This window comes from Crocodylus porosus, unplaced genomic scaffold (assembly GCF_001723895.1).
Source record: "Crocodylus porosus isolate Cpor-Errol unplaced genomic scaffold, CroPor_comp1, whole genome shotgun sequence".
In the NCBI taxonomy this organism is placed as follows: Eukaryota; Metazoa; Chordata; order Crocodylia; family Crocodylidae; genus Crocodylus; species Crocodylus porosus.
Genome location: NW_017728947.1, coordinates 51989576 through 52001084, shown reverse-complemented (window position 1 = coordinate 52001084; position 11509 = coordinate 51989576). Strand labels below are relative to the sequence as shown.

Here is an 11509-nt window from a genome sequence, read left to right as displayed (position 1 = left end):
CACATTAAATGTATGAAGCTTAAACCACTTCTCTCAGTTACCACTGCTGCTCTTTATGAAAGATTCAGGTCCCAGAACACTTTCCAAACAGCGCAGGTACTAATGCCAATGCTTGATACTCATGGGTGACGGGTGCCGCCTTAGTCCGGCCGAGGCTGCCAACCAGGGGGAGGTCCGTTGCGAGCAATCCTGCTGACTGGGTAGGGAAGGCTCTCCCCCAGGTGATCCTGCAACAGCCACTCCCAGAAGCAGCCGTGTTTGCAGGGGGGACTAGCACGCCTGCCTGCCCATCCTGCACATTGCCTAAGTGGCGAGTGCGGCCGGTCAGGGGGTGCACGCGCCTACCCCTGCGCACCCCCTACACATCACCACTGCTTGATACTGACCTTGCTCATTAGAGCAAATTCAGTGGGTCAGCAGATCACATTCCTGTGACTTCTGCCAGACGCAACCTAATCACTACTGCCCTGAATGCGCTTGTTTATAGTAGGAGACCTATGCATGGGCCTAAGCACATAATTCCTTCTACATTGGCCTGCGCAGCCACTGAAGCAGCGTGTTCATCTCTGCGGGGCCTTGGGGGAGTCCCTCTGAATGGTGCTGTAAAAACCTTTGGCAGACAAAGTTCTTTGGGTAGATGCGATATCTTTTGTTAGACCAACTAAGTAGTTGGAAAAATTGTTCTTAAATTTTGAAACCTTTCTGTACCTATTCTCATAAGACAGCAGCACGTCGACTGACGGCTGGACGAATAAGAATAGGGGCAAACCTCAAAGACTGGCGTTAGGAGAGCAGGAGGTTGCTCTCTAGGCTAAGGGCAGACCAGGCACTCGGTGAGGAAATCCGGGGTGCAGCTTCGGCTGGGCTGGATCCTCCCCTGGCCTTCACCAGGGGCAGGGGCAGGGGCAGGGGAAGGGAGCGCGGGGGTTTCTCCCTTGCGCTTCCCGCCCTGCAGTGGCACAGCGGCGGGAAGGGGAGGAGGGGCCCGGGAGGCTCCTGCCCTCGCAGCACGAGGAAGTGACGCCTTCAGCGAGTCCCGGAGAGAAAGAAACAAAGTTTGCGTTTGTCAGTTTCCTCTCCGCCCTTTCCCAGAGCTGTCTCCTGCCGCCGAGGTGAGCACACGAGTTTCTCTCCCCACCTTCTTCTCTAGCAGCTTCAGCGTCGGGGTGTTTCCGCCCCAGGGGCTTTACACAGAGAGAGGCGCGTTTCCTGCAGCTTCTAGGTGCAGGACGACGAGCGAGGAGGCAGGTCCGCTGCTAAGTTTCTTTGTGACCGCGTCCCCTTGCAGCCCCGCCACCCCCGCGCTGCCAAATGACAGGAGCAGCTGACTGTACCCCCCGGCGCCCCAGGCACAAGCGAGCCCGAGCGAGCAGAAGTGCCGTGAGTGACACGAGTTCCTTTCTTCCTGAGAAACACCGCCTTCTCGTTTCTCCTTAAACGCAGCAAAGAGCACTCGTTGGGTTTTTGTCTTTTTTTAAATAAGCTTTTAAAAAACGTCCATCAAAATCGCTTGTCCCTCCCCCCAAGCCACATCATTGCATTAAAGATGTTGGATGTTGTCCTCTTACCTTCCCTCTTGCACAATTTTTGCTTTTGTTAAAATTTAACTTGTCTGCTCCATATATGGCACTCGGTGCGAGACTGCTAATATGCTGCACTTATTTAGCTTTTGCCGTGGGTACGTTGTAGAAAGCATGCTAGATTTTTTTTCTTTTAATGCCTCATGCTTGTAGCAAAGAAGCTTAAATATGTTTTAATTACTGCTTGAACACAAGGTGGCCCTTGATTTTCAAATATTGCAACCATTTTTGGGACTGAAATCATATTTAAAGAGAAAAAAAAAGCAGCTCACTACATTATTTCTGACAGCCTGGCATTCTGTTCTTAGTTGTACAGTTCTTTTATGTGACAGTAACTGAAAAGGACTGTTTCTTGTCAGTTTACCAGTAAAAGCTCACAATACGCCCACGCACATATGTGAGTGTCTTTATATAATACTTACAAGTCTTTTATTTTAATAGATGTGAGCAAAGATTTATTTCAGCTTTATAAAACCTTGCAGGGTTGCAGACTTGCAGGATATTTTCCCACTCTGGGTTCTGTGGATTTGTTTGGCATTTGTTTTAAAACAAATAGTTGAAAATGTTAAAACAGCCAAGATAAGAACTTGATTAAATCCTGATTTATCATTTTGCAAACTGTGCAAAGCCTCTCCACAACACAGCAGTCAGCAAGCAGCAAAGGGAGGGTAAAGAGAGAAAGGGAAAATGTCCTAATGCAGGGACTAAGATTAGTGGCTTAGAGAGTGATACTGTAGCTCAGAGCAGTAGCAACAGCTGTATGACTGTGTGTAATTACAGTGAGATTGCATAGGAAGGCATTGTTGGAACGAATGGGTGTACACAGGCTATTGCACAAGACTTCTGTGCTGAGCAAAACACAGATTTGCATCGCAAATACTAAAAAAGAGCATTTATTCCTTACTAAAATGCCAAGTTCCTCTTTGCCCTTTGACCCCCACTTCTCCCTGAAGTATTACCAAACACCTCAAATACAGAGGGTGAAGAGAAGTGGAGTTAAGTGTATACTTGCCCTGCCTGATATGGGATGGAGAAGGAAAATGTTGCACTTCCTGGAGAAGTCCCTCTGCGGAAGTCCTAGATGCCATACATTGTACAAGGCATCTGGAATTGCAAAAGGTGTTGCCAGATTATGGAATTTGCATTTGACCAGCAAATGTGAAGCAGTCACTTCTAATACAATATGATGGATCTCACATAGGGTTCTACTGTAAAAATGTTACTGTAGGTAGGGTCTGGATAAGGAGATCAGTTGCATTAAAATGAACAATTCAGTTATCCTGTTGTTTGGAGAGGGAGAGGCAAAGGAGATAGTTCAGCTGTTATGCAACAACATATGAAAGCTTCAGAAAAGAACTATAATGGAGCCATAAAGAAGAGGACTAGATTACATGTAATGGAAACACACTGCTGCCAAATCTAGAGATTTTTCTTATAGGAGTTGTTCAATATTTAGTGTTCTTAAAGCCTCTATTGTAGGAATCTTTTGATTGCACAAGTCTCAACTTTTTAAAACAGAGTTTCTAGCCTGTATGGGTGCAGATAATATGACCCCCATTTTCCTAAAGGCACAAAAACCAGGAAGCAGATAAAAAAGAATGCATATTTTATTACTTCTTAATAACCTCATGATTTACAAGATGTTTAATATTTTAGGGGTCTTATATTAATTCTGAATGTAGGGATTTGTGATTGGGTGACTGCAATGACTAACCTTTCGTGTAAACCAAATTGAGCAATGATGTGGAGAATTGGAACAAAGCTCTGTAGAGGTTATAGCCTGGCTCCTCCAGACAAGGTAGTCTATGCATGCCGCCCTGCCTGCCAGAGCTGTCTAGAGCAAGTGTTATCCAGTGGCAGAGAAAGGAATTGGGAGCTGGGACGTTTCAGTTCTACCCCTTATTTTCACTGACTTACTGCTGACAAGTCTGCTGGCTTAGATTTAGAAAAGGGACCTGCTATTTGGTGTGCTTAAATTCTTGTGTGCACAATTTAGGTCTGCTTTTCAGAGGTGCTGGATGTCCATAACTTCTACTGATTTAATCTGTGGGTGAGTGGTTCTTACACATAACACATCTAAAGTGTCTCCAGTTTGGCCCAAAGAAATAGAAGCTAGTTTTTAAAATGTGGGCTTCAACTTTCTCCATCAATTCCTTCAACTATAAAGGGGAATAATAGTCCTGTACTATTTTGTAAACATTAGGAGGCTTGAGTTATGCTTAAAAAGTGCTTTGACATTCTCTTTCTGAAAGGTGCTACAAAAGAGAAAACTGTTATTTATAACACCTTGGGGCCAAAATCTACCCTGTTAGGAATATTTTACTTTAGAGGTATATATGCATCAGTTTATTACTGTAAGTTCCCCCATGTTGCAAATTAAATATTGCTTATAAAGTGCATAAAGTAAAACGTACTCAGTTTTCTTGAACAAAGAGCACTAAGTCATGTGTTTGTTTTAAGTAGAACTTTACTGGAGCTTTGCAAATGATTTATAAACCAAAATATTTAGGTCAAATGCTAGGCCCACTAACCTTGCTAATGTACCTTTGGTGAACTGTCAGTATGTATGAGTAAAATAAATAAAGGGTATCTTAAGATGTGTGTGATCAAGCTGTTATGTACTTATACAGTTTTTCCTGCATCTGTTGCCTGACTTGCTTTGTGACACCACTACTAGAATCAAACAGAAAACTTGGACTAAAAATCCTGAATAATGCATGCTCTGTGACTAGCTTGTGCTTGTGATACAGAAATATTTCTTTTTAAATCTTGTGCTTGAAAACCAATGTGAAAAAGATCTTAGGCCACGATCCTGCATACCCGTATGCAGACAAATAATTTTAAGGTTCCCAGTAATCCCATGAAATTCAGTGGAATTTCTCACAGGCATGTAGGGTAAGTCTGCCTAGCAAAATTAAGTTGACATTTGTGGTGCAGGCAGGAATACTTAAATTAGCATGGGTAACAGTAGCAGGCAAGATGCAGTAGTACAGAAGCGTGCAATGTGAGTTCAAGCCCTCCAGAGATCCTGGGTCTGTACTCTGGTCACTGGACTGTGCCACTGCATCTTTCTGCGGTACTTCAGAAACTACCTCATCCTCTTCTCAGCTGTAGATTCATATAGGCTTTTCTGTAGCATGGAACATATACTGTTAGGTTTTTTTCTTTTGTGTCTTTTTATAATTGATTCTGACAGTCAGTCCCTTGTACCAGTACCACTTACTGCTTCTTCAGCCAGTCCATTTGCACTTGAAAAAATAAGCTATTTGAATAAGACATTGTGTGTAAATCATGGACTAATGCACTTTCTTCCTGCAGTCTTCCATTTCCTCTGTTTCCAAGTTCTTTGAACATTAATTTTGAGTTCTACAATATAAATAGGCAACTGGAGGGCTAAATATTACAAATGATTTTAAGCAGTAGACTAAGAACCAGGACTCCTGGGCTCTGTTCTTGGCTTTGCTGTTGTCTTGTGTGCATAAAAATAAAGGGAGACATAATGTGCTGTTCCTCCACATATGTAAGAAATAATGGGCCTCAGTTGCAACAAACAGGATTTAGGTTTGACATCAGAAAGACCTTTCCAGCTGTGGGGGTGGTTAAACACTGGAAACAGGATTATCTAGAGCTGTGGCTCTCAACCTTTTTTGTACTGGGATGCCTTTGTAAATATTGATGGCCACTCCCAATCTGCTGCACCTCCCCCACACCCTCAGGCCCCAGCCCCCCTCTGTGGGGCAAGGGGTGTGTGTGGAGGGCAAAGTGTGCCCCAAACAGCCCCTTGCAGCTGGAACTCTGCCAGCCTGCAAGGGAAAAGCCAGTTTGTCATGTTTTTCTCTATTAAAGGATAATCCATTTTTAAAGTTTGTTTGCAACCCTTTCATATATTCTTGCAACCTACTGTTGGGTTGCAACCCAGGGGTTGAGAAATGCTGGTCTAGAGGATCTAAATGTGCAGTCTCAGTCACCGGAAGTTTCTAAATGCAGGTTAAACAACATTTGTCTCTGCTCTCAGCAGAGGGTTGCACTAAATGGCCTTCAGAGGTCCCTTTCAGCCCTCTCTCTCTATGGTTCTACATTACTAGGCCTCCAGAGATGTATGGCAGTATGATTATCTGTTGCAACATCCTTCTTGTCACCTTTTATTTCAGAAGAATAATCTGCTTGCATATTTAACAGTCTTGATCACCTCTGTGTGTGTGTGTGTGTGTGTGTGTGTGTGTGTGTGTGTGTTTATATCAACACCAGGTTTTTTTAAGCTAACTGTTAACTTGCTTGGAGATAAAGGTATTTTTCTCTGAGTTTGGGAGCATTGTTCTTTCATGTCTTTAGTTTCATACAAAGTCTTGTGTATACCTTGCAGAAGTTTGAAGTTGGAACTTGCCCAACTTTGGCTTGTATTGAGAGGATACTGTCTTAGATATGGTTAATTAGGTAATGCGGTATTTTGAGAGTCTTTTGTGATATGTCATGATTGATTTTCAGCTTGTTCCTTTTGTCTTGTTGATCAAGTTTCATTGTGATATATATTCCAGGGTTTTCCACACATGTTTATATCTTGAGTTTGTGACAATTTTGTGTGGGGGGGGTAGTGAATATGTCCCTCCAATGCAACATGTTATGGATGAGGGTTTAGCTAACGTGTAGCTTAAAGTGTATGATTTATTTTGAGGAAAAAAATTAATCCTGACAGGGTCTCCTGGATACAGTTCTGGAAGTTTTTTAGCTTGTCTGTAGTTGCGGTTTGGGTTTTACGTGTTTCTCAACCTGTTTGTTTTTTTTTCCACCACTACTTGTAATAATGCTGGAGCTTCATGTACTCGGCTACTAACCAGTGTGGGTAGATCCTAATAGGTTGCTGTTAAGGCCTTTTAACTACCAAAGTAATTTTAAATGCTGATATGGCTTTGCCTTTTGGATGGCTGAAGTCTGATGTCTTGTTATGACTAAATTCCCATTACCAGATAAATTGCACAACTCCCTGCAAAAGAGCTGATTTTTCTGAAACTAGATAATTTTGGATACCATATCTGCTGAAATGCTTCATTGCTTTGCTTGTGATGGTCACTTGAGTGATGTGTAACAATTCATTTAGTTACAGCACTCTGAATAGTAGTTTACAATAATGAACAAATTTGTATTGCTTGAAGTGAAAAGATGCACTACTGCTTTGCTCCAGGATCATTGGGTTTGCTGAGTATTTTCACTGAATTCTTATGTTCCACTTCTTTTCTGCCTTTGGTTATGAACTTGTTCATGTCTTGCACATGTCTGTAGCTGTCTGAGCCTTCTGATTTAAGTTCCTGTGTTTGTCATTCCTATTACTAATCTGTTGTGAATTACATCATCCTTTAGGATTTGATAATTGTATGAGTCAGCCATTTTGTGCAGTTTGCAATATTCTGATATATTGTTTCTCTAGGTTCCTGATCGCAGTTGCTTAAAACATAGCTTTCATATATCTGTGAGTTGAAAATGTTTTTGGAGGGTGTCTAGAATTTTTCTTCCTGGTCTGCCATTGACATACTCAGAGGAACATATGACAGCTTTTAGCCATTACACCTAACAGCACTGAAGTTCTTATGGACTAGGTACAGACAGTCAAAAAGCCTGAGGCTGAATCAATTCAGTCTTTGCAGGTTAGTTTAAATTGTACAGATTAAACTGAAGCAGAAGTAAATAGACTTATACTTTTGATTCAGGAAATGCAGCCATATGCCTGCAGTGGTTCAGGCCAGAAGCTGGGGGGGAGGTGGGGGTACTACAGCACAACTCTCTGGCTGTGTATTAACTTCCTTTTCCTGCTGCCTCCAAAAGTCTGTAGGATTTGCAGTCCAGACTTACAGAAGCAGGACTCTGCAAGGTTGCTCATCACTTCTTCCTGCTTCCAGGTGCCTCGGATTTGTAGTCCACAGTTGCAGCCAAGCTAGGGAGCAGAGGGCTGGGGACAGCCCTGCTCTCTGGAGCAGACAGCCCAGCCCAGGGCTGGAAAGCATACTGAGACTCTGATTTAACTTGAACCAGGAAGGGGTCAGGGACAGAAGTTTCATGAACCGGTTTGACCCAAACCAGTTAAGTCTGATATTACATTCAACCAGGTTTATTTTAAACTGGTTTCAGCCATTTTGAAACTGGTTTTGCACTGAGCTTCTGTTCTGTTACAGGTTTAAACCAGTTTCTGATCACCTAAACAGGTTTATATGTAACTTCTGTCTCTAGCCATTTTGTTTTTCCCCTCCCATCAAGATATTTTTTTTCTGATTTTTATATACCTGGAGGTGACAATGCAATTTTATACAAAGTTTAGTATTTGAACATAAAAGTAGCAGTCCAGGACAGTGCAACATTCAGACTTCATTCCTTCTTCCTTACATATTGTCCTTGCTCATTGGGTACTTCCTGAAAGCAAAGTTCTTGAAGTTCCTAGAGGTTAGTAGGCTTGGGTGGTGAAAGATTTAACAAAAGATATTGCTGTTTCAAAACTGATTTTGTTTAAATTCTGAACAAAACTCCAATGTTTTGACATTCTTGGTGCAGCTTAATTTCTTTGCAACTCCAAGCATTCTGACTTGTGGGTGTCCCAGAGCCTGGCCTAGAAGTCGGGGATGTCAAAGCCAACAAGTGGATAAACTGGCAGGAAGCAAGGTAGTTTTCTGTTAGAATTTAATTGAAATGTTATAGTTTGGATAGAATGGTTAGCTTTTAGTAAATTAACAAATTCCAGCAGAAAACTGTTTCATTACATTTTTTTTTTTCTGACAAACTGCATCTCGATAGTACTCTATACATAGTCATACTATAATGTCCCCTTGCTGGGAAGTCAGCAAAACACTGAACTTTGTGCAAATTGCACAATTTTTCAGTGCCTGATGAGACAGTATCCTCACAGGGTATTTTAAGGCATAGTAAATGCTTGTAACAGACTTTGGGAATACTTGGATTAAAAAGTTCTAAGAAAGCAATTATTTCTGAGGCATAATATTTTTGTTTTTCTTTGGACTCTGGAATTCTTGGTGCAGAAACTGTCTTCTTCAGGAGTTTGGACAGTGCTTTGCCCAGAGTGGGCACTGTGGCCCAGAAATAATATTGTTAATGGTGCTTTAGTGTCACAGTACAAAATGCAGGATCCTAGAACAGGCAGCATTCTTCTAGTTTGGTCTTAAAATTTAGGTGGTCTTCAAAGCCTGTATATCCATGGTTTTCAAACCATGAGAAGGAGCTACCAAGGAGATGTTTGTCCTTTCGCATTGCACTAATATGTCCTTAATAGTGTGACGGCTTTTTTAACTTTTCTGGATATTTGCTACTTACGTACGCTTTCTTCTTTTCGGCAGAAGCAAAATATTCTAGAAACAGTATTAAAACCTGCTATTCTCCATTGACTAGGGCTCTTTTTACTGTATACGAATGGAAATGTGAGAGTTTAATTTATTTTATAAACAATTTTGGCTTATCTATCAACTTTTTGAATTTGAGAATCAAAGAACTATTAAAAAATGCAACATCCAAGAAATTTAAAGCAGACCTCATGTAAGCCTAGACCCTGGCTTGGTGGTAACCTATGGCATATAGGTCAGATCCAGCCTGTGGAGCCTTTGTATCCAGCTTGGACATGTGGAGCTTTGGTGGTGTTTGGTAGTAGTCTGGTCCTAACACCCTTCTGCCCTTCTTTTACCTGAGCTCAGTCTTTCTGGCCTGCGGCCTGAAAAGGCTGTTGAAAACTAGGAGAGACTGTAATACTTACAGATACTGAATGGTAACTTACCCCAGAAGTAAACCCCTTTAAGTGGAAGGTAGTATTTGTAAATATTTTTGTTTGAGTAAGAGGATCACACTTTAGCCCTTAAAAACTCACACTGGATGCAACATACATGTTTCTTAAACAGCAGAAAATTCTACCACTAATTGTGTCAGAATCATATTATTATTAGTTTGAATATTTTTCAAATGACTGTTAAAAAAGACAAAGCTCAGTAAACTGGAAAATAAATTTTTAAATCATCAATCGCTCCATCTAGACAGGTGAAGAATTGGAATCCCAAAAATTGGTAACTTCTTATGGCTACAGGAAACAGGACAAGGAGTAACAGTTTTAAATTGCAGCAAGGGAAATTTAGATTGGATATTAGGCATTTCTTACTATAAGGGTGTTTAAGCATTAGAACAGGCTACTGAGATGATCCTACCTTGAACAGGAAGCTGGACTAGATGAGTTCCTGAGGTCCCTTCCAACCCTACTTGTCCATGATTCTTGGACATTGTCTAATATTCTCTACAGTTTTGCAAAAATCTCACTGCAGAATCTTACATTTCCAGTTCTGATTTAATTTAAGCACACTGGGGAATGTATGGATTCAGCTAATAATCTGATTACAGGCAACCCCCGCTTAGCACTCTTAATTGGTTCCTGAAAAACTGAACGTTAAGACGAAACCAAAAATTTTAATGACCCAAGATGGCAACTGCAAGTGTTATAATGAAACTTGCTGAGTGCTAAATGGAAACGGGTATCAATTTAAAATGAGCGTTATAGCGAAACAGCATTAAGCGGGGGTTGCCTGTATATTATTGTATTACATTTGACGTTACAATTCAAGATGCATGTAAAACTTGTGGCTTTGTTCCTCTTTACGTTTATTTGGAGCTTGCAACTGCAAGACATATGCCTTTCAGCCATCTTCTTGCCTTCAAAGAAGTATGAAAGAAATATTCAAACAAATTTTTTACTTCTGTTTGTTGCTCTTCAATAATTAGGATCCATTAGTTGAGCCTGATTCTGCGAGTGCTTCATGCACAAGACTTTCATTGACGTCTCTGACTGTTCTAAGTGTGAAGCAGATATGGAACCATTCCTTAACATTTTCATTTTCTTTGGCTTTTCTTTAATTTTGTTAAACTGCTTTTTCTAATGAGTTATTTTTAATCATATCTAATGATCTCAAGACTTATTAAGGTAAGTATATTTTCTTAGTTTAACATATGACTTGTGCTATGGTCCAGAGATGTTAAATATTACATTGTTAGTGAAAGAGCCATGAAAAGAATCCAGGCTTGACTCGCTATGTTTACAGTTCTTCCACAGCATTTTATTATTAATAATAATTACTATTAATAAACTATCTGAGCATGGAAATTAAATCCTCCAACGCAGTGTTTACTGACAGTGAAAGATGAACGATTTTACTTGTGTGTGCATGTATTCTAGGATATATTTTTCTCTTAAACTGAAATAAGCTTGACTATGATTAAATATAGTTGTTAAAATGTACATTAGAACAGATCAGAAATCCTTTGAGGCCTGTCTTAAAGAAGCAGATACAACTATTAGAGTAACGTTGTTGTTGTATTTTATAGAGCAAGAATAGATGTCTCATTTGGCTCTGTTACTGCTGTTTAATGAGTTCAGAGATTTCTCCACAAGACGCCTCTATCAGAGCCATTAGGAACCAGGTATGAGACCAAAGGCACTGACCCAAATACCTGTTAATATCAGCAACTGCTGGCCATGTGCATTGAGAGGCTATTTAAAGGACCAGTATACTTTGATAGTTCCCATGGATAATAAAAAAAGAACTAGTCACAAAACACTCCTTGCTTGGCATGCATATATAACAACATGCTAGCTATGTAATTGGCTCTGGGCTAAATTGGAGAGACAGAGACGTGTGTGTGTAACACCGTACCTAGGCTCCTGGTGGCCCTGGGTAAACTTTTATATCGGGCTCCCCTTCGGCAGAGATGATGATGATAATAATTTTAGAACTACCATTTTGGGCCCCCTTTCTGCCTGGGCCCTGGGCAGCCACCCGGTTTGCCCATCCCTTTGTTCAGCTGTGTGTGTGTGAATAGAATTAGGCTCCGGAGCTGTGAGAGACGCGCGGGTGAAGCCCGCTGCGCCCCCGCTCCCCCGAAGCCCCCCAGACACCCCC

The 11509-nt window shown here is 41.2% G+C and overlaps 1 protein-coding gene across 1 annotated transcript in view; it reads left to right on the top strand.

Annotated features, from left to right (window-relative positions):
- Positions 1 to 330: 330 nt before the first annotated feature.
- The window catches only part of ELMSAN1 (ELM2 and Myb/SANT domain containing 1), a 66464-nt gene continuing 55285 nt past the window's right edge, over positions 331 to 11509 (top strand). The window contains exon 1 of the mRNA XM_019551853.1: positions 331 to 1112. The gene's annotated coding sequence lies outside the window, so the exon portion shown is untranslated. The remainder of the gene's footprint in view (positions 1113 to 11509) is intronic.